Source organism: Carcharhinus amblyrhynchos, chromosome 30 (genome assembly GCF_965287045.1).
Source record: "Carcharhinus amblyrhynchos chromosome 30, sCarAmb.v2.hapA, whole genome shotgun sequence".
In the NCBI taxonomy this organism is placed as follows: domain Eukaryota; kingdom Metazoa; phylum Chordata; class Chondrichthyes; order Carcharhiniformes; family Carcharhinidae; genus Carcharhinus; species Carcharhinus amblyrhynchos.
Window position 1 is genome coordinate 6,741,161 of NC_137353.1, and position 19,308 is coordinate 6,760,468.

A 19,308-nucleotide genomic window follows, 5' to 3' on the forward strand; every position below is an offset into this window, starting at 1 on the left:
CTTGGCTTGGGGCACTGTCTGTGTAGAGTCTGCACGTTCTCCCCATGTCAGCGTGGGTTTCCTCGGGTGCTCCGGTTTCCTCCCACAGACCAAAGATGCGTGGGTTAGATGCATTGGCCATGCTAAATTGTCCTTCAGTGTCAGGGGGCTAGCTAGGGTAAATGCATGGGGTTATGGAGATAGAATCTGGGTTGGATTGTGGTCAGTGCAGACTCGATGGGCCAAATGGCCTCCTTCTGCACTGTAAGGATTCTATGATACTATGAAATGTTTCAAAAAATTCAATGCTGGAAAGAGTTAACTTGGTGAGGTTGAAAATACTTGATGGGTCAAATGGCTCACCGCAGCGTCGCCTATGTGGCACATGGGCAACGCTGGCTGGTCAGCATTCATTGCCCAACCAAGTTGTCCGAGGGCAGTTGAGTCAATCACATTGCTGTGGCTCTGGAGTCACACATATTCCAGGTAGGGTAAGGATAGCAGATTTCCTTCCCTAAAAGCCATTAGTGAACTAGATAGATTTTTCCAACAATCAACAATGGTTTCATGGTCATCAGTAGATTCTTAATTCCAGATTTTTTTTTACTGAATTCAAATTCCACCATCTGCTGTGACGGGATTCGAATCCGGGTCCCCAGGACATGAGCTGAGTTTCTGGATTAATAGCCTACCGATAATACCGCTGGGCCACCGCTTTCCCCAACGATCCTGTCATAGTACAAATAATTCTACCTATATTTAGCGACCTGTATCTAAAAGCCATGATGTGGAGTTGCTGGTGTTGGACTGGGGCAGCCATAGTACGAAGTCTTACAACACCAGATTGAAGTCCAACAGGTTTATCTGGTAGCACGAGCATTCGGGGCGCTGCCCAGAGAAAGCTCGTGCTACCAAATAAACCTGTTGGGCTTTAACTTGGTATTGAGAGGCTACTTACTGTATCTAAAAGACAGACAGATTTTAACAACTGTACAAATAGCCTGCTGTGGCCATGAAAGTCACAAGCCAAGTAACATTACCAAACAGCTTAGGAAAAAAGAATTACAACAATCAACTTGACTACTTTATCAAGAGGCAGAAATTTACCTGAAGTATGTGTTATGGCTTATAATTCAAAAGCATAACTCTAAGGTGTAATAATTACTGGTGAACGTTATATTTATCAGTTGAAAGCTCTACCCAACAAGACAGCCTGACATACTTGCACAATAGATTTTCTGCTCACATTATAGAAACCTCTTGCTCATTCCTTTCAATGCCAGGTACATTTTTCTATCATAAACATTCTCCTGAAAAACAAAACAAATGCAGATTCCAAACAATGTCTAGAAATGACTGCGCTTACCATTCCCCCCCCCACCCTCCCCAAGATGGTGCCGGAGCGAGGTGACTTCTTGCAAGCTGTGCCCAGTATACCTCCTAATTTTATCTTTCACTCTCGTTCTATGGTTTTAAAACTTAATTCTAATTCTTTAAAACTATCTAACAATGCTCCATTGGGCTTTTGAATGGACCTACCTTGCATTAAGTTGATCTTTCTTTATACCCTAGTTATGACTGTAACGCTACATTCTACACTCTCTCCTTTCCTTCGCCATGAACGGTACGCCTTGTATAGCGTGCAAGAAACAATACTTCTCACTGTATACTAACACATGTGGCAATAATAAATCAATTCGAATCATGTGACTGGGATCAAAGAATGGGTGTCCACTGTGTTGGAACCAAGTTACACTCAGTTCAGGTACAGGTTTGACTTGATAAGAAATCCCTTCTACATAACTACATTTCAAAATGGCGTTTGGGTGAAAGGTCATTGATCTGAAACACCAACTCTGTTCTCTCTTCCATCATGCAGCTCGATCTGTTCAGCAGTTCTAGCTCTTAACTCAAAATGATGTACTTACAGCTGCGTTTAAATCTACTTCAACCAACAAAGCAATCAACCTTCAAGTAAATCTTGTGTGGATTCAAATCTTGGATACAAATAGTGGTAGAATAAAGTTCCATTGGTACCAAGTCCTCAAGTTTTTCTAGTTTACTTATTAGTGTTATAAGTAGGCTTACATTAACACTGCAATGAAGTCATTGTGAAAATCCCCTAGTTGCCACATTCCAGCGCCTGTTCAGGTACACTATGGGAGAATTTAGCATGGCCAATGCACCTAACCAGCACGTCTTTCAGACCATGGGAGGAAACTGGAGCACCCAGAAGAAACCCATGCCGACACGGTGAGAACATGCAAACTCCACACAGACAGTGGCCCAAGCCGGGAATTGAACCTAGGTCCTAGGTGCTGTGAGATAGCAGTGCTTACAACTGTGCCATCCCCGACATGTGTCACACGTAGGCTTACATTAACACTGCAATGAAGTTACTGTGAAAATCCCTTCGGTTTTAGATAGGGAAATGTTGATGTACAAGGAGGCCTAGGTGCCCGAGTACACCAGTCACAGAAAGCAAGCATGTAGGTACAGCAAGCCTTTACTGCAATAAGACTTGAATACAGGAGCTAGGAAGACTTATTGCATCTGTACAGGGCCTTGTTCAGACTACACCTAGTTTTGTTTATTTACTAGTGTCACAAGTAGGCTTACATTAACACTGCAATGAAGTTACTGTGAAAATCCCCTAGTCGCCACACTCTGGCACCTGTTTGGGTACAGAGGGATAATTTAGCACAGCCAGTGCACCTAACCAACACGTCTTTTGGACTGCTTTTGGGTCAAACCCTTCACAAAATGCCATGAGCACAACTTTCTAAATTATCCTCAACCCATAAGCTGAATAAAGAACATACCAAGGACCAGAAAGTGGAACTTTTTGTGACCAAGGGGTTGACCCCATAAATACTCCAAGTGCTGTACACAATTGTAGGTAGGGAGTGTCGATTAGCTTTCTGATCAGAGATCAGCATTGACCTGCTCACGATAAATATTCCTGCTTGTGTAGTCTCCATCAGAAAACCCTGAGGAGCAAGCACACCTGGACTCGTAGCACTGGAGCCACTCGTCATCAAATTTTTGCAAATAACACAGTAGTGAGTCTATTCCAACTAAAACGACAGCCTGCTTCAAAGAGTACTCTGGCACTCAATAAAATGATGCCCACTTTAGCCGATTAATGGACTCATTGTCAACATGTGCAAATGCCTGTTTGGGGTCTGCACTGGCTTTTAAACAACATTAGTATTTTGTTGGAGATAAAAGTCACAACCAATAGTGGATCCTTAAGAGTTAATGCTTTCGTTCACAACAGATTGCATATATGTGCACTCATTAATTGAAAATCTTGTAGTCTGCATCCTGGTTTGCTCCAAGTCCCATTCACCCATCGTGAGTGCAGGCTAACCTACCTTCCTTGTGTTCAAGCCCCTCTCTACCTCTGCAACCTCTTGCAGCCCTACAAAAATCACTTAAGATCTCTTCCCTCCTCCAATTCTGACCATTGCTCATTTACAATCATGACAGTTACCTAGAATTCCAATAGTGAATTCAGAAGAAACTTAGAGTCCCTACAGTACAGAAGGAAATGCTTGGCCCATCAAATCTGCACCGACCACAATCACATGCAGGCCCTATCTCTATAACCCCATCCATTTACCCTAGCTAATCTGCCTGACAGTAAGGGGCAATTTAGCATGGCCAATCAGCCTAACCCACACATCTTTGGACAGCTGGAGGAAAGCGGAGCACCCAGAAGAAATGCTTTGTTACAAAGGGTCATCTGAATTCGAAACATCAGCTCTTTTCTCTCCTTACAGATGCTGCCAGACCTGAGATTTTCTAGCGTTTTCTCTTTTAGAGTCGTTAAAACCTACCTCTTTAACCAAGCTTTGGTCACCCATTCCAACATCTGTGGCTCAATGCCAAATCATCATCTGATTATACTGCTGTGTTCCATATAAACTCTTTAAATAATGCTAACTAAGGCCAACTAGAAGTATTACTAGCTAAAGTAACAATGCACTTGACATGAATGTATCCTAAGCTTATAGGACTTGGCTAATGTAGTTTATGTGCCATCTCCCTTTGTGCATATGAAAATCTTACTGATCTCCCCCATTTTAACTACAGCAATTGATTGATATATCAGCCATTGGAGACCAGACAATTTAGAACACATTTCTCAAGTAAGAAACTATAGAAATGATCCCTAAAGGTATAGTCTTACAGTTGGAAATTAAGAGCTAATTTGAGTTTTATACAGAAGGCATTCCACAGATCAAACTAATACAAAAAATTAAAACATAAGCCTGACTTCAAAGCAGTTTATTTTGGTAAGACAATGCTAAGTTTAAATGCTATGTGGAACGCCAAACATACTCAGCCATCACAAAAGCATTTCAAACAGCCATTTTAAGAAAATTAAATTTTAAAATCATCAAGAATAAAACAGCCGGAAGCAGAAGTCAGTACGTTTATAATAAAAAAAAAATCAAAGCAGGAGCATCCATGTTCTGGCAGCTGATGTAAAGTCTGTACTCTGAATTAACATACAGTCAGGATTGGGGCATTATAAAAATCCCACTGACCAAGGTTTCTGACCATTCAATCCCAATGTCCAGCGTAAATTGGACAACTTCTTTACATCTATACCCCTGACACTTGTGTCTCTCCACCGACAGTACAGCATTTTGCACTTGAACACCAAGGTAATTCCAGTGCTGTTGCTGTCATTAAACAGCTCAGGAAGTAGACAACTGATTGCCGCAGTTTCAGGAGGGGGTGGGGTGGGGGGCTTTAGGAATTGTACAGCTAACACGGGAAGGCGTAGCATGGCGATTGAGTGTCAAAAAACTCTATCAGATGTTTAAATTTATGTCCTTAAGGTACTAATAAGCCAGCTATAGATGCAAGTTCGACAGTAACTCGTCGCTGAGAGATTTGAGGGCATTTTTGTTTAATTTGCCTCCATAATACAGGAACTTAAGATGAGAAGATCAGGAATTGCAGCTCACTCCTTCATACAAAGTAATTCTGTGGAATAGTGTGTCCAATTCTGGTTGCCACACTACCAGATGGATGTGGAGGCTTTGGAGAAGGTACAGAAAAGATTTACCGGATGTTGCCTAGTACGGAAGGCATTAGCTATGAGGAGATGTTGGAGAAACTTGGTTTGTTCTCACTGGAGTGACGGAGGTTAAGGGGAGACCTGATAAAAGTCTACAAGATTATGAGGGGCATGGACAGAATGGATAGTCAGAAGCTTTTTTTCAGGGTGGAAGAGTCAATTACTAGGGGCACAGGTTTAAAACAGACAGAATTATATATTAATTTAAAAAATTACCAGCAGGATACCATTTCCCTGAATTTGTCATATTCCATTTTAAGACCCGAACTGGTCACTTTTACAATAGCCCATAAGACATAGGGCTAGAATTAGGCCACTCGGCCCATCAAGTCTGCTCCACCATTCAATCATGGCTGATATTTTTCTCACCCCCATTCTCCTGCCTCTTCCCCATAACTCCTGATCCCCCTATTAATCAAGAACCTGTCTCTGATTTAAAAACACTCAGTGACCTGCTGCGGCAAAGAGTTCCATAGATTCACCACTCTCTGGCTGAAGAAGTTTCTCCTCATCTCTGTTTTAAAGGATTGTACCTTTAGTCTGAGGTTGTGGCCTCCACATCCACTGTATCCACGCCTCACAGTATCCTGTAAGTTGCAATAAGATCCCCAGTCATTCTTCTAAACTCCAACGAGTACAGGCCCAAAGTCCTCAGCCATTCCTCATACGACAAGCTTTTAATTTCAAGGATCATTCTTGTGAACCTCCTCTGGACCCTTTCCAAGGCCAGCACATCCTTCCTCAGATATGGGGCCCAAAACACTACTCTAAACAGGGTCTGACCAGAGCCTTATACAGTCTCAGAAGTACATCCCTGCTCTTGTAGTCTAGGCCTCTCGACATGAATGCTAACACTGCATTTGCCTTTCTAACTGCTGACTGAACCTGCATGTTAACCTTAAGAGAATCTTGAACAATGACTCCCGAGTCCTTTTGTGTTTCTGATTTCCTAAGCATTTTCCCATTTAGAAAATAGTCTATGTCTCCATTCCTCCTTCCAAAATACGTAACTTCACACTTTTCCACACTGTATTCCATCTGCCACAATTGTGTAGAGCATCAAATATTTCCAGTGTTCTAATCCCAAAAAGTACCTTTGCGCTATCAGACAACCACAAAAGGTGCATATCCACATTTACATTTAATATTTCTAAAGGAAATAAACTTGCTGGTTTTCCATGTAGAAACTGCTCACAATATATATTAGTCCTGGGTAAGCTAAACACTTCAGAGTCAATGGATGTCCTAAAGAACTATGTGCACTGAGGTATCTAGACATCCTGTACAGAGTCTACATTCACTCTCAGCGAACGATCTGAGGGAAGGTCATCTTCTTGCAGCAAGTTTTAAGAGTGAAAATGTGCCTGGAGCAAGAGGCCACCCAGGGAGAATGGAAAGGAAAAGAACAAGGACAGGGGAAGAGAGAAAGAGCAAGTTTTATGACAAATGCACCCCCGAAAAGATGCATCAAAAACCCTCATAGGCACATAATTTTGGGGAAGAGGGAGGCCCACCCACCCACAAACCCTTTCAAACTAATTATAGCATTGTGCTAATGGGAATTATTAAACACAATCTCAAATGAAAATTTAAATAAATTATGGAAATTCTTGGGGCTTAGTGGAGCTGCGGAAAATAAACAGGAAGTTAAAAGATTAGAGATGTGCGCACACCCAACAGGGAGGTGGGGAAACAAAATCGCTGGAGGGGGCAGATCGAAATCCAAGTGTAACTCGCTTATCCTTGAATACTTCAAGTGCAGTATAATTATATATATATATATTATTAAACCCAGTGATTTCTTAATTATATCAAAATTGCATTAAATAACAGGCCTGGATTCACAGACTTATCTGATTGGTTCGGTAAGAGCTTACAATTTTCAAACATTTATCTAATACATCCACTTATGAAAGAGAGACGGGTGCACAATTCAATGCTTAAGGCAATTTTAAGATGCTTGAAGGGCTTAGGATGTATTATTTATTGGCTGCACTTCAGTACATTGATGAGTGTAATAATAAATTGGCATCACCTGCAGCAACAGTGCCAAGTACAGGATGCCTTGTATCATTAAATTAGCAGTGGATAGAGAACTTCTCATTATTCAAATTATCTGATTCAATGTTTCTAAAGCACTAGATTTCCACTCCATTTTTTATGCTGCTCAACTCAATTTTATTAAATCAACACAAACAAAACCACACTGAATTCTCAGAAGCAAACTGTACCCATGCATTCTGGTGTCGCGATCAAAAATTTTATCTTGGCTTAAATTACATGGCTTATTGGTACATTGATTTGTATTTTTATCTTTGCCAGGCAAGGAGACATCACCATCCTCTCAGATATGTGGCATTGACATTTTTTAGCTAGCCATATGAAAGTCCATTGTGAAGGCAGAATAACGTTACTGTAGAAGGATTACCCTAAACAGCCTTGGTCCTGCAAAGCACTAACAAGTAACAGAGGGGGGGGGGAAAAGTACTGTTAGTATTTTATGAACTGGGCGAGGTGAAGGCAAACACAGTTCAATATAAACTCAGGGATCTTTGCTGTTTGTAATATATATATATATATATATATATATATATATAAAATAAATGATTTGGCGGAAAATGTAACTGGTTTGATTACTACGTTTTCAGATGGTTCAAAGGTTGGTGGATTTGCAGATAGCAATAAGGACCACCAGAGGATACAGCAGGATATAGATCAGTTGGAAACTCAAAGTTGATGTAGTCTAATAGTTACATACGAAATATACAAATATCAGCAGTCACGATTAAAAATATCAAGGCTACTGGTATGGACAATGGGCCACCAAGGAAAGTAAGTGAGGCAATGTGCATATCCAGAGACTTGCATTTATTATGCCTTTATTACAGACTCTTCAACAGAGACAAACATTTGTGGCAGCCTGGTGGTTAGCACTGCTGCCTCACAGCGCCAGGGACCCTTGTTCGATTCCCCGCTTGGGTCACCGTCTGAACAAAGTTTGCACGTTCTCCCCCATGCCTGCATGGGTTTCCTCCCACAGTCTGAAAGACATGCAGGCCAGAGTGCACTGGCTGTGCTAAATTCTCCCTCAGTGTACCCGAAGAGGTGCCCGAGCATGGCGACAAGGGGATTTTCATAGTAACTCCGTTGCAGTGTTAATGTAAGTCTACTTGTAACTAATAAATAAACTTTCAAGTGCTACACAGAAGTTTAGACTGAAGACACAGCTGCCAATTGTGGTGCCAAAGGAAGATTGGTGATACATGGGAGATCAAAGATGCGGAAATAAGAATTTTGAGGGTGCTGTACTCCAGCAGGAGGCAATCAGATTTAAAAGGGGGAGCCCACAAAGGGATTTAAAATGATGAATGGGAACTTGCTGGCGTCAGTGTAAACGGGGTACGGGTAACACAGCCTAAGATTAGAGTGTGTGGAGGACAGGAGGTTGGCAGAGAATGTTTGAACAATTAAAACTTGAGGTGTCAAAGTGTTGAATGAATGTTCCAGTAGCAAATCGTTGAGACCAGCAACAATGAAAGTGGAAGTAGCCAACCTTTGCAATGCAAAGCGCTGGAAGCTCAGCTTGTCACTCAATAGGTCACACAAGTAGCAAACAGTCTGAATACATGGGCTTTAAAAAGTAACTGGATTGTTTATGAAAAAGGAATGACTTGAAGGATATGGTGAAGCAGCAGATAAATCAAACTACTGCATCTTCTACTTTCAAAAAATCCCTTGCATTCCAATCCTTGGTCACGCAGGCCTAGAAATATATCAAGATGGGGAATCATGCTCGCAAATACATTATAAAGAAGGAGCTCGTGAACAAGGCTATACATTACAACAGAGAGATATAACCCACACATCACAATGGGTCATATAACATGTCACACATCTAAGCAAAGCATTTCAACACAGTTCACAAATTAATGAGCTCCACAGCCTCAATTCATTGGACACTGAAGCTGGTGACTAGAAAGATTACAGCTGTCACTTTAGGCACTGGAGGCCAAGACTGTCTGTCTGCTAAAGAAATGAAAGGCTCTCTTCACGTTCACAATTTAGGCCCTTCCATCACTTTTGTCACAACTGCATTCTAATTCCAGATTCTGGCCTGATGATACTTGTTGAGAATACAAGCCTTTATTTTTCACTGCTGCAAAAACAGAGCTGCTACTGGAAGCAGAACACTTGAATGTCTGTCACTTCAGATAGGTAACAGACGTATCTGAATGTTTCACAAGTCCCTCAGGGTAAGCTTTTCAAAGTCAACGTCAAGCTGCTGAGAGCGCAGCTTTAGAAACAGCCTCGTAAAATCAATATGCTTTTCCTGCGCCAGACACACTGCCAATGGTAGAATTAGTAAGAAGTCTCACAACACCAGGTTAAAGTCCAACAAGTTTATTTGGTAGCACAAGCTTTCAGAGCACTGTTCCTTCATCGGGTGAGTGAAGGGACAGCGCCCTGAAAGCGTGTGCTACCAAATAAATCTGTTGCACTTCAACCTGGTGTTGAGATTCTTACTGTGCCCACCCCAGTGCCAGCACATAATAGTTCAATTAAGTTAACAATGCTACTTCTTCCAAAAGGGCGTACATTAGTAGTGTGTGTGTGTGATATATATGTACACATTTTTGCAGTTCTGATGAATGTAAACTGCACAATTGACTCAAATTAGATTAAAGATGGGGCAGATTAACTCACTTCATGACCATCGATATTCATTGAATTTGATCTGAAAAAAAAAAGCAGCAGTGCCTGGCTGCGGATGTGTAATATTTCCGCACAAGCCAATAATAATTCTTTCCAGGGCTACAAACCCATGAGGAACTAGACCGAATTACACACACTCTTCTTTACCTATGCACCTTGAAAAACTCCTTGGAACTCCATGCCAGCCTACCTTCCAGCCACCATTGGGAAGGGACCAAAAAAAAGCACAAAGATGAAATTTAATCTTAGGAGTTCAAACTTTTTGTTTAAATAAACCTCTTCCAATTTCATCTTCCTTACAGTGGAGTCTGATTTATAAAGCTAATATAATCACTAAAGCCTGCACACAGATCCTTAGATTCAGAGTGTCACGCTCAAGCACCTCCAAACACTCAAAATTATTTACTTAAATGAAATGTGATGTTCAAACCACTTTTGTTTAAATGCAGTGACAACACCTTGCAATGAGCTGAACCGCATGTTTTTCATTTTTAGGGGGGAGCGGACACTTGACTATTATAAATTTAATGTTGAAGCATTTGTGGTTTGGCTAAATGCCAATGAAAGATTCTCTTCAACTTCACAAAAGTTTAGTTTTGTTTATTTATTACTGTCACAAGTAGGCTTACTTTAACACTGCAATGAAGTTACTGTGAAAATCCCTTAGTTGCCACACTGCGGCGCCTGTTTGGATACACTGAGGGAGAATTTAGTATGGCCAATGCACCCTAACCAGCATGTCTTTCAGACTTAGGGTTTAAGTTGCATGGCTATTCTCATAAAGTCCTTCAGAAGGAGGCCATTCAGTCCATCGAGTCTGCACCAACCACAATCCCATCCAGACCCTATCCCCATAACCCCACACCCTAGATAGTCCCCCGACATTAAGGGTCAATTTAGCATGGCTAATCCACCTAACCCCCACATCTTTGGAGTGTGGGAGTGAATTGAACCCGGGCCTCTGAAGCTGTGAGGCATCAGTGCGAACCACTGTGCTACCGTGATCTGAAGTAACCTGTAAGCGGAGCATGTTAACAGCTGATTGAATGTGATAAATAACTGAATTTACTCATGGCCTCTGACGACATTTGACAAGGAAAAAAAAGTTACAGGAACTGATGGCTTATCCAGGTCTCCATATTCGTGATTAGACAAGTGCTTGCAGCGCAAATGGATATTTTATCAATCCCATTCCTTGGTGCTTGTAATGGTATTTTTGTTTCTGACCTTACAGTGAGGGCAGAAGTTTGTGAGAATACGTCACTGCTCTATTCCACTGTGGAGCTCGGCATCAACGCAGCTTTGGCTGCTACACAACTGCTGCAATATATTTGGAAACAGCATGAATCACATGACAGAAGAGTCCAAATCTTAAAAAAAAAGTGGGACACTCAAGATCATAGGAAATAGGAACAGGAGTAAACTACATGGCCCACTGAGCCCGCTCCGCCAATCAATACTATAATGGCTGACTTGAACCTCACACCCGCTCCCTATACCCTTCAATTCTGTGAAAGACCAGAACTCTGTCCCACCTCAACCTTCAATGTTAAAGCATTTAGAACTCTCCAGGGGGTAAGAATTCCAAAAATTCACAACACTTTATGTAAAGAAATTTCTCATCTCAGTCCCAAATAATCATCCCCTGTCTTGAATGTTTTATCCGTGCTCTAGACACCCCAGCCAGGGGCATGCAACCTTTTAGCATCTACCCTGACGAGCCCCTTCAGAATCTTATATGCTTCAACGAGATCATCTCATTCTCCTAAACTCCAGAGAACCCAACTTACTCAGCCTCATATAGCACAAGCGTCACAGCCCAGGATCTAAACTAGTTGTTGTACCACCTCTAATACAGGTGTATCCTTCCTTAAGTATGGAGGCCAAAATGCACACCATACTCCAAATGTGGTCTCACCTGGGAAGGCTGAGTTGGTAGCCAAAAACAACAGCATCTTGAAACTTCCAGCAAGTGTTACGGAGGGTGAATTGGTGGCACAGTGTTAGCATTTCTGCCTCTCAGTTCCAGGGACCCGGGTTCAATTCCTGATTTGGGCCACTGTCTGTGCAGAGTCTGCACGGGTTTCTTCCAGGTGCTCTGGGTTCCTCCCACAGTCCAAAAGATGTGCTAGTTAAGTGCATTGGCCGTGCTAAATTCTCCCTCAGTGTACCCAAATGGGCACCAGAGTGTGGTGCCTAGGGGATTTTCACAGTAACTTCAATGCAGTGTTAATGTAAGCCTGCTTGTGACAATAATAAATATTGCAGTGCAGGAGGAGGCCATTTGGCACATCAAGTCTGCACCAACAACAATCCCACCCAGGCCCCATCCTTCTGACCTCTCACATTTACCCTGCTAATCCCACTAACCTACACAACCTGGGAAACTGAGGGGTAATTTATCACGGCCATTCAATCTAACCTGCACATCTTTGGCCTGTCGGAGGAAACCAAAGCATCTGGAGAAAACCCACGAGACACGGGGAAACATGCAAACTCCACACTGACAATTGACCCAAGCTGGGAATCAAACCCGGGTCCCTGGAGCTGAGAAGCAGCAGTGCTAACCACTGTGCTGCCATGCCACCCCTAAATCAACTTTGAAAAAACTGGATCTGAGTTATCACAATTTGCTTTTAAATGTTCTTTGCTCAAGTTGCGCAGAGTAGAACTGGAAAGTTTCCCGAACAGATTACTTTAACCTTTGATCATTCTTTACCATTAGAAACCGATTAGAAAGCTCAGTCATGAGCTGCTAGTTATATACATAGGAAATACAAATGTCCGTTCAAGGCTCGGAAATGGTTCAAAAGGCTAAATATGTATAGCTCTGTTCAGTAGCTCATTTTATGGTATAAAAACGTACTTTAAGAGAAACGCGACTCTTTTAATCTGACCTCACACTGGCTGCATTGACTCTTGCTAGTCTTGCTGAGAAAGTAAAACCTTGGGAAAATCACAATGTGACTGCTCCATTACACAGCAAATTTAATGGGATCCAATTCAGGGTGGCATGGCGGCACAGTGGTTAGTACTGCTGCCTCACAGCGCCAGGGATCCAGGTTCAATTCCACCTTGGGTCACTGTCTGTGTGGAGTTTGCATGCTCTCCTCATGTCTGCGTGAGTTTCCTCCCACACTCCAAAGATGTGCGGGGTTAGCTGGATTGGCCATGCTAAATTGATCCTACCTTCAGGGGATTTGCAGGGTAAATATGTGGGGTTACGGGAATCAGACCTGGATGGGATTGTGGTCAGTGCAGACTTGATGGGCTGAATGGCCGCCTCCTGAACTGTAGGGTTTTAATGATTTAATTCTCACAAATATATGAATATATTACCCCTGAACAATTCACCCGCCCCCACAACACACATTAACCTCAGTCCTAGCCAGTGCTGAGACATTTTACTTTTAAGTTTTTGATTCTCTTACACTCTCCTTTTCTCAATGGGAAACCAGACACGGCCCATTTTTCAAAAAAAAAAGCAAATAAAAAAACTATTCCTCTTTCAAAGAACTGAGCAGGTTGCTGTGGCAATAGTATACACAAACAATTCACTGTTGTGTTTCAATGATGATTCAAAAATAAACTGCAGAAATTAAGAAATAAACATGCCTGGAAAGAGATCTTCACTGCAGTTAGTCTCACATGTTAAATTTTTTCACGAAAATCATTGGCTGGCCAAACTGGAAAAAATGCTAAAAATATAGTGCATTAAAAAAAAAATGTGGCATGTTGATTTGCGATCAGATAATTCTCTCTTCCTCAGCAAATTTGCTGTCGTAACAGTGCTGGTGTCTGATTAAAGCTTCTTACAGATCAGATGGTAGACTACCCTGTTGCACAGCACAGTAGCAAAATACAATGCTTCAATGTGAACTTAAGGTGATCTTAAAATGATTTCTGGTTCGGTAACGCTCTGCTGAAGGTGGCCACGATCTGTGTTCTGATGTCCAGATATCCACCAGACAGGATGCATTGTGTCTCACGCTCGAGGTAAGAAAGCAAGGCACCACTGCTCCCCCACCTTCAGATTTAGACCGTGGGCGTATGTATTGCTTTGACAAGATACCACCTCAATGGAGACATCCATATCACAAAAAAAAATCTACACAAATATTCCCCTCCACTCTGATTAAGAGAAAAAAATGTTTTTACAAGATTAATCAATCCTTTTCGTAGTATTTTCTGGTGTAAAGGGCAAAAACCAGCAACTTTACAAGTGTAGGTCATTGAGTCCCTGAAGTCTCCTCTGCCATTCAATTAGATCAGAGCTCATTTGTACCTCAAACACTATTTACCTGCTTTAACTCCACATTCTTAGGTGCCTGGATAAGGTTCCATCAACACTCAAGAAGGTTGACACCATCCAGGACAAAGCAGCCCACTTTATTGGCACCCCATCCATCATCTTAAACATTAACTCCCTCCACCACTAACACAGTGGTAGCAGCATATGCCATCTATGAGATGCACTGCAGGGACTCATCAGGGCTCCTTTGACAGAACTTCCAAACCTACAACCTCTATCACCTAGAAGGACAAATGCGGCTGATGCCTGGGAACACCAACTGGAAGTCCCCCTCCCAGCTATACAACATCCTGATTTGGAAATATATCACCCTTCCTCCAGTCACTGGGTCAAAATCCTGGAATTCCCTTCCCAAAATCACTATGGGTGTACTTAAACGACAGACTGCAGCAGCTCAGGGTGACTTATTGCTCTTGTATGGGACTTATTTCTTAGAGTGGAGAGAAATATTTGTGTAGATTGATTTTCTATATGAAGGTCTCCATTGAGGTGGTATCTTGCTAAAGCAACAGTACGCCCACAGTCCAAATCTGAAGGTGGGGGAGCAATGGTGCCACGTTTGTTTACCTTTAGTTCGAGTCACAATGCATCCTGTCTGGTGATATCTGGATGAGAGAACAGATTATGGCCACCTCCTGCAGAGCATACCGGAACCAGAAATCATTCAATCACCACCAGGTCAATTAGGGATGGGTAATAAATGCTGGCCTAGGCCAGTGATGGCCCCATTGTATGGGCAAATTAATAAAATAAAAGATCCTGAATAAAAATCTATTGATTTTAGTATGTCAGTCACATTGCGGTAGCCTCTACATCACCTTCTGCCTTGGTTCATGTAGTTGCGACGGCAGACAAATGAATGGGAGCCATCAGTGTAGCCTCTGACATTCATTGGCCTCGTATGGATCCTGCAGTTGCCTCTTCTTTTCCTTGCCTTAAATCAGAGTTGATTTGATTTAATTTGAATCAACATCATTCCCCCACCACGCTGTGTTCTCGGCCCTCTACTATACTTCTTATACACTGATGAGCATGTGGCCAAATTCCCCTCCAATTTGATTTTCAACTTTGCTGAGACGCCACTGTAGTGGGTCAGATCTCAAACAATGACGAGACAGAGTACAGGAATGAGGTAGAAAATCTAATGAACTGGTGTGGCAACAATAATCTCTCCCTCAATGTCAACAAAACGAAGGAGATTGTCATTGACTTCAGGAAGTGAAAAGGAGAACATGCCCTTGTCTACATCAACAGGGTTGAAGTAGAAATATTCGAGAGCTTCAAGTTTTTAGGTGTCCAGATCACCAACAACCTGCTCCTGCAGCCCCCCAAACACTCCCTCCGCACTCCCCACCACCCCGCAACTACAGTTAAGGAAACCCACCAACACCTCTACTTTCTCAGAAGTCTAGAGAATTGTGGCATGTCAGCTACGACTCTCACCAACTTTTATATGTGCAACATAAAAAGCATTCTTTCTGGTTGTATCACAGTTTGGTATGGCTCCTGCTCTGCCCAAGACTGCAAGGAACTACAAGAGGTCATGAATGTAGCTCAATCCATCACAAAAACTAGCCTCCCATCCATTGACTCTGTCTACACTTTCCACTGTCTCGGCAAAGCAGCCAGTATAATTAAGGACCCTACGCATTCTGGCCATTCTCTCTTCCATCAGGAAAAAGATGCAAACGTCTGAGGTCATGCGCCAACCAACTCAAGAACAGCTTCTTCCCTGCTTCCATCAGACTTTTGATTGGGCCCACCATGCATTAAGTTGATCTTTCTCTGCACCCTAGCTATGACGGTTATATTATATTCTGCATTTTCTCATTTCCTTCTGAGAATGGTATGCTTTGTTTGTATAGCGCACAATAAACAATACTTTTACACGTGCCAATAATAAATCAAATCCAAGAGTTGGGCATCAGTTATTTGTAAAGATCATCTCACCTTGCCCCCATGTTTGGCAAACCTATAACTAACATCCCCTTCTGTGTGGTGCGATGAATTTTACTGACGTACAAATTTTTGGGGTTCCACCAGCCTATTGATAGCTCACCCAAATAATACATGTCAATCTAGGCAACCAATGCCAGCTTCACTGCTAAGCCCAACATAGATCTCATTAGATACCTGCACTTGTACTTCTACACAAATCAATGGAAAGCAGCAAGGAGGGGGAGCCTATTTGTTTTTTACCCCTGCCCCTGCATTAGCTCGGGTGCTATATGGTGTCCCAACCATTCCCCACCCGAGAATAGCTGAGACCGCAATCAAAGCTATTTTGATGAGCATCACACTGAACCATCTAGAAAAATACACCTCATGACTGGCTGTGTGAAGTTATGCCCTGTGTGCCCTAAGTCTTAAGTTTTTTGCTGCCTGCAAAAAATACCATCACTGGTGCTTACCAGAAGTGGAAAAGTCAGACTGATGCAGCAGACATAACAGTGAATCTTCCAGCAACTCCACCTCAAAAGCTGAGTCAGAAACTGAGCCATGTGTAGTCTTGTCAATGTCTGAATTGTTTTTGAGTGCACCAATTGTCAGTAAAAGTTGTAATAAATTGTAAGGACTTTCTTCAGTTAAAAACCTGACTTGCTAACAACTTCAGTTCAGAATGCTTCAGTCATTAGTGTCTCATCCAGTGACACAAACAGCTGTGGCAAATTTCAATCAGATTCCTGGAGTCAGCAGGCCAGGGAGTTAAAAATCCAACTTTGATTGGAATCACGTGGGTAATGTTACTTAATATTTTAACAGTGATGAAACAAACTAATTCGCTTACAACTTCCAGACAAATCCAAGTGAGCAAAACTCAAAGGCACGATGCAATGGTTTCACCTGATACAGGGGTGTGCCTGCAATTGCCAGTAAGCGCTATTGAAACAGGGTACTGAAGGAAAAACTAATAATGGCCAATGTGCCTCCCCATCTTGTCTCATATGAAGGTCAAGGCAAGTTTTAAGTCAGTTCAGGCCAATGTGTGTAGAGAGAATCTCAATGGCAGTCGGGGACAGGTACTTTACCTAGTAATAAAAGCTAACCACATTTGAGAATGGGGATAGAAGAACGGAGAAAAGGAGGAATAATGAGACAAATCTAAAGTGTAAATTTATTTATTATTGTCACAAGTAGGCTTACATTAACACTGCAATGAAATTACTTTGAACACCTCCTAGTTGCCACACTCTGTGTCTGTTCAGGTACACTGAAGGCAATTTTGCATGGCCAATGCACCCAACCAGTCTTTCAGAATGTGGAAGGAAACCGGGGAGGAAACCCATGCAAACACAAGGAGAATGTGCAGACTTTGCACAGACAGTAACCCAAGCCGGGAATCAAACCCGGGTCCCTGGTGCTGAGAGGCAGCAGTGCTAACCACTGTGCCGCCCAATCTAAAAGTCATCACTTAAAAATTCAGCGTAAGCATTGTCAAGTTTTTGTCTGAAGTGCGAATGGATCATTTTTGTAGCCATTGAATATTAATGGGTGGCGAATCTAGCCACTTATTCAAGTTTAGTTTATATCTAATGGTAACAGATGATTCACAGTCTTGTGACTATTACTAGAAATCTGTATGTGGACAGCCTGCTTAAACTTACTGGTGCTGTCTTTCACAAGCACATATCGTGAGAGTACCCAAAGAATGGGACTGATTTGGTATAGTGACTAATTTTCAGAGTTTGAGTACCTTCTCAAATTGGTCACCATATTATTCAACAAGCTCCACCTTCAAGAATACAATTAATTAAATTGATTTTTGAAGATGGAGCTTGAACAATATGCTCAATTTATCAACTGCACAATCAGCATTTAAGACTAATTTCCAAAATCATCCAAAGGATAAAAGTCATAGCTATAAATAGAACAGAAAAACAAACCCTAGTAAATCAATGGGATGGAAACAACAAGTAACTTGCAGCTACATTTTTATATAAGCCGCAATATTTGAAAACGTGATTTTTTTCCCCCACAAAAAGCATCTCTCCACACCTGCAGGAGAACACAAACAATAATCTGGAATCAGTCTATCAATGACTATGAAGCCATTGTCAATTGTTGTAAAAATCCAACTGGTTTACAAATGTCCCTTAGGGAGAGAAACGTGCTGTCCTTACCTGGTCTGGCCTACATATGACTCCCGATCCACAGCAATGTGGTTAACTTGTAAATGCCCTCTGAAATGGCTTAACAAACCACTTAGCTCAGGGACAATTAAGAATGGACAATAAATGTTGGCCCAACCAGAAACACCCACACTGCACAAACGAATTCACAAAAATCTCTGGGGGCGAAAACAACTTGCTCTTCCAGACTAACAGAAATTCACAACTCCTGGAATGTAATCTCATCGATGCTAGTCATTCTTCAATTTGTTGCGGAGAGACTCGTCCCGCTCAAAAAAGACAGTAGGACTAGGGGGCACAGCCTCAAGATAAAGGGGGGGGCGGTTTAGAACGGAGTTGAGGAGGAACTTCTTCACTCAAAGGGTGGTGAATCTCTGGAATTCTCTGCCCATTGAAGTGGTGGAGGCTGCCTTGCTAAATATTTTTAAGATGTGGGTTGATGGGTTTTTGATAAGAGAGGGGATTAAGGGTTATGGGGAGAGGGCGGGAAAGTGGAACTGAGCCACGACAGATCAGCCATGATCTTATTGAATGGCGGGGCAGGCTCGAAGGGCTAGATGGCCTACTCCTGCTCCTATTTCTTATGTTCTTATGTTGTGTGATCCTGAAGGAAAGTTGTGTTTAAAGCCCAGTTTAATGATGCTACAAAACGTTGCAATATGTCCATATAAAAAGCTGCACGTAACAGGCAAATTCTTTTAAAAAACTCATCTACAAGTAGAAGAGCTAAACAGAAAAGGCAAATTACGCAGTGGTCAAAGGAGATGGGGAAAAGCTACCACTGTTTGTTCCCTGGAGCCAGTTAGCCACTAAGAATCATCAATACAGTCCTCAGAAATTACAAGTAGAATGCTTTATAGAGATGCTATTCCACTTGTATCAGTTTTAGTATAGAATTAGATAAAGTAAATAAGTGGAAATTATTTGGCCAGATATAGCAACATATCTAGGAGAGGTCAGTCTAGAATCATATAGCATTGAAAGGATATCAAGAATGCAAATTACATTTCTGATTACAATTCCTTTCCCAAGATATTTCTGAAATCCAAATCCAGTTAGATGCATTACTGGCCAAATTT

The 19,308-nt window shown here is 42.0% G+C and overlaps 1 protein-coding gene and 1 pseudogene across 2 annotated transcripts in view; both read right to left on the bottom strand.

Moving 5' to 3' along the window:
• tmem201 (transmembrane protein 201) overlaps positions 1–19,308 on the bottom strand; it is a 180,026-nt gene that overhangs the window by 100,470 nt on the left and 60,248 nt on the right. The gene's annotated exons all lie outside the window — the stretch shown is intronic.
• LOC145360355 (small nucleolar RNA U3) lies at positions 4,099–4,172 on the bottom strand (annotated as a pseudogene).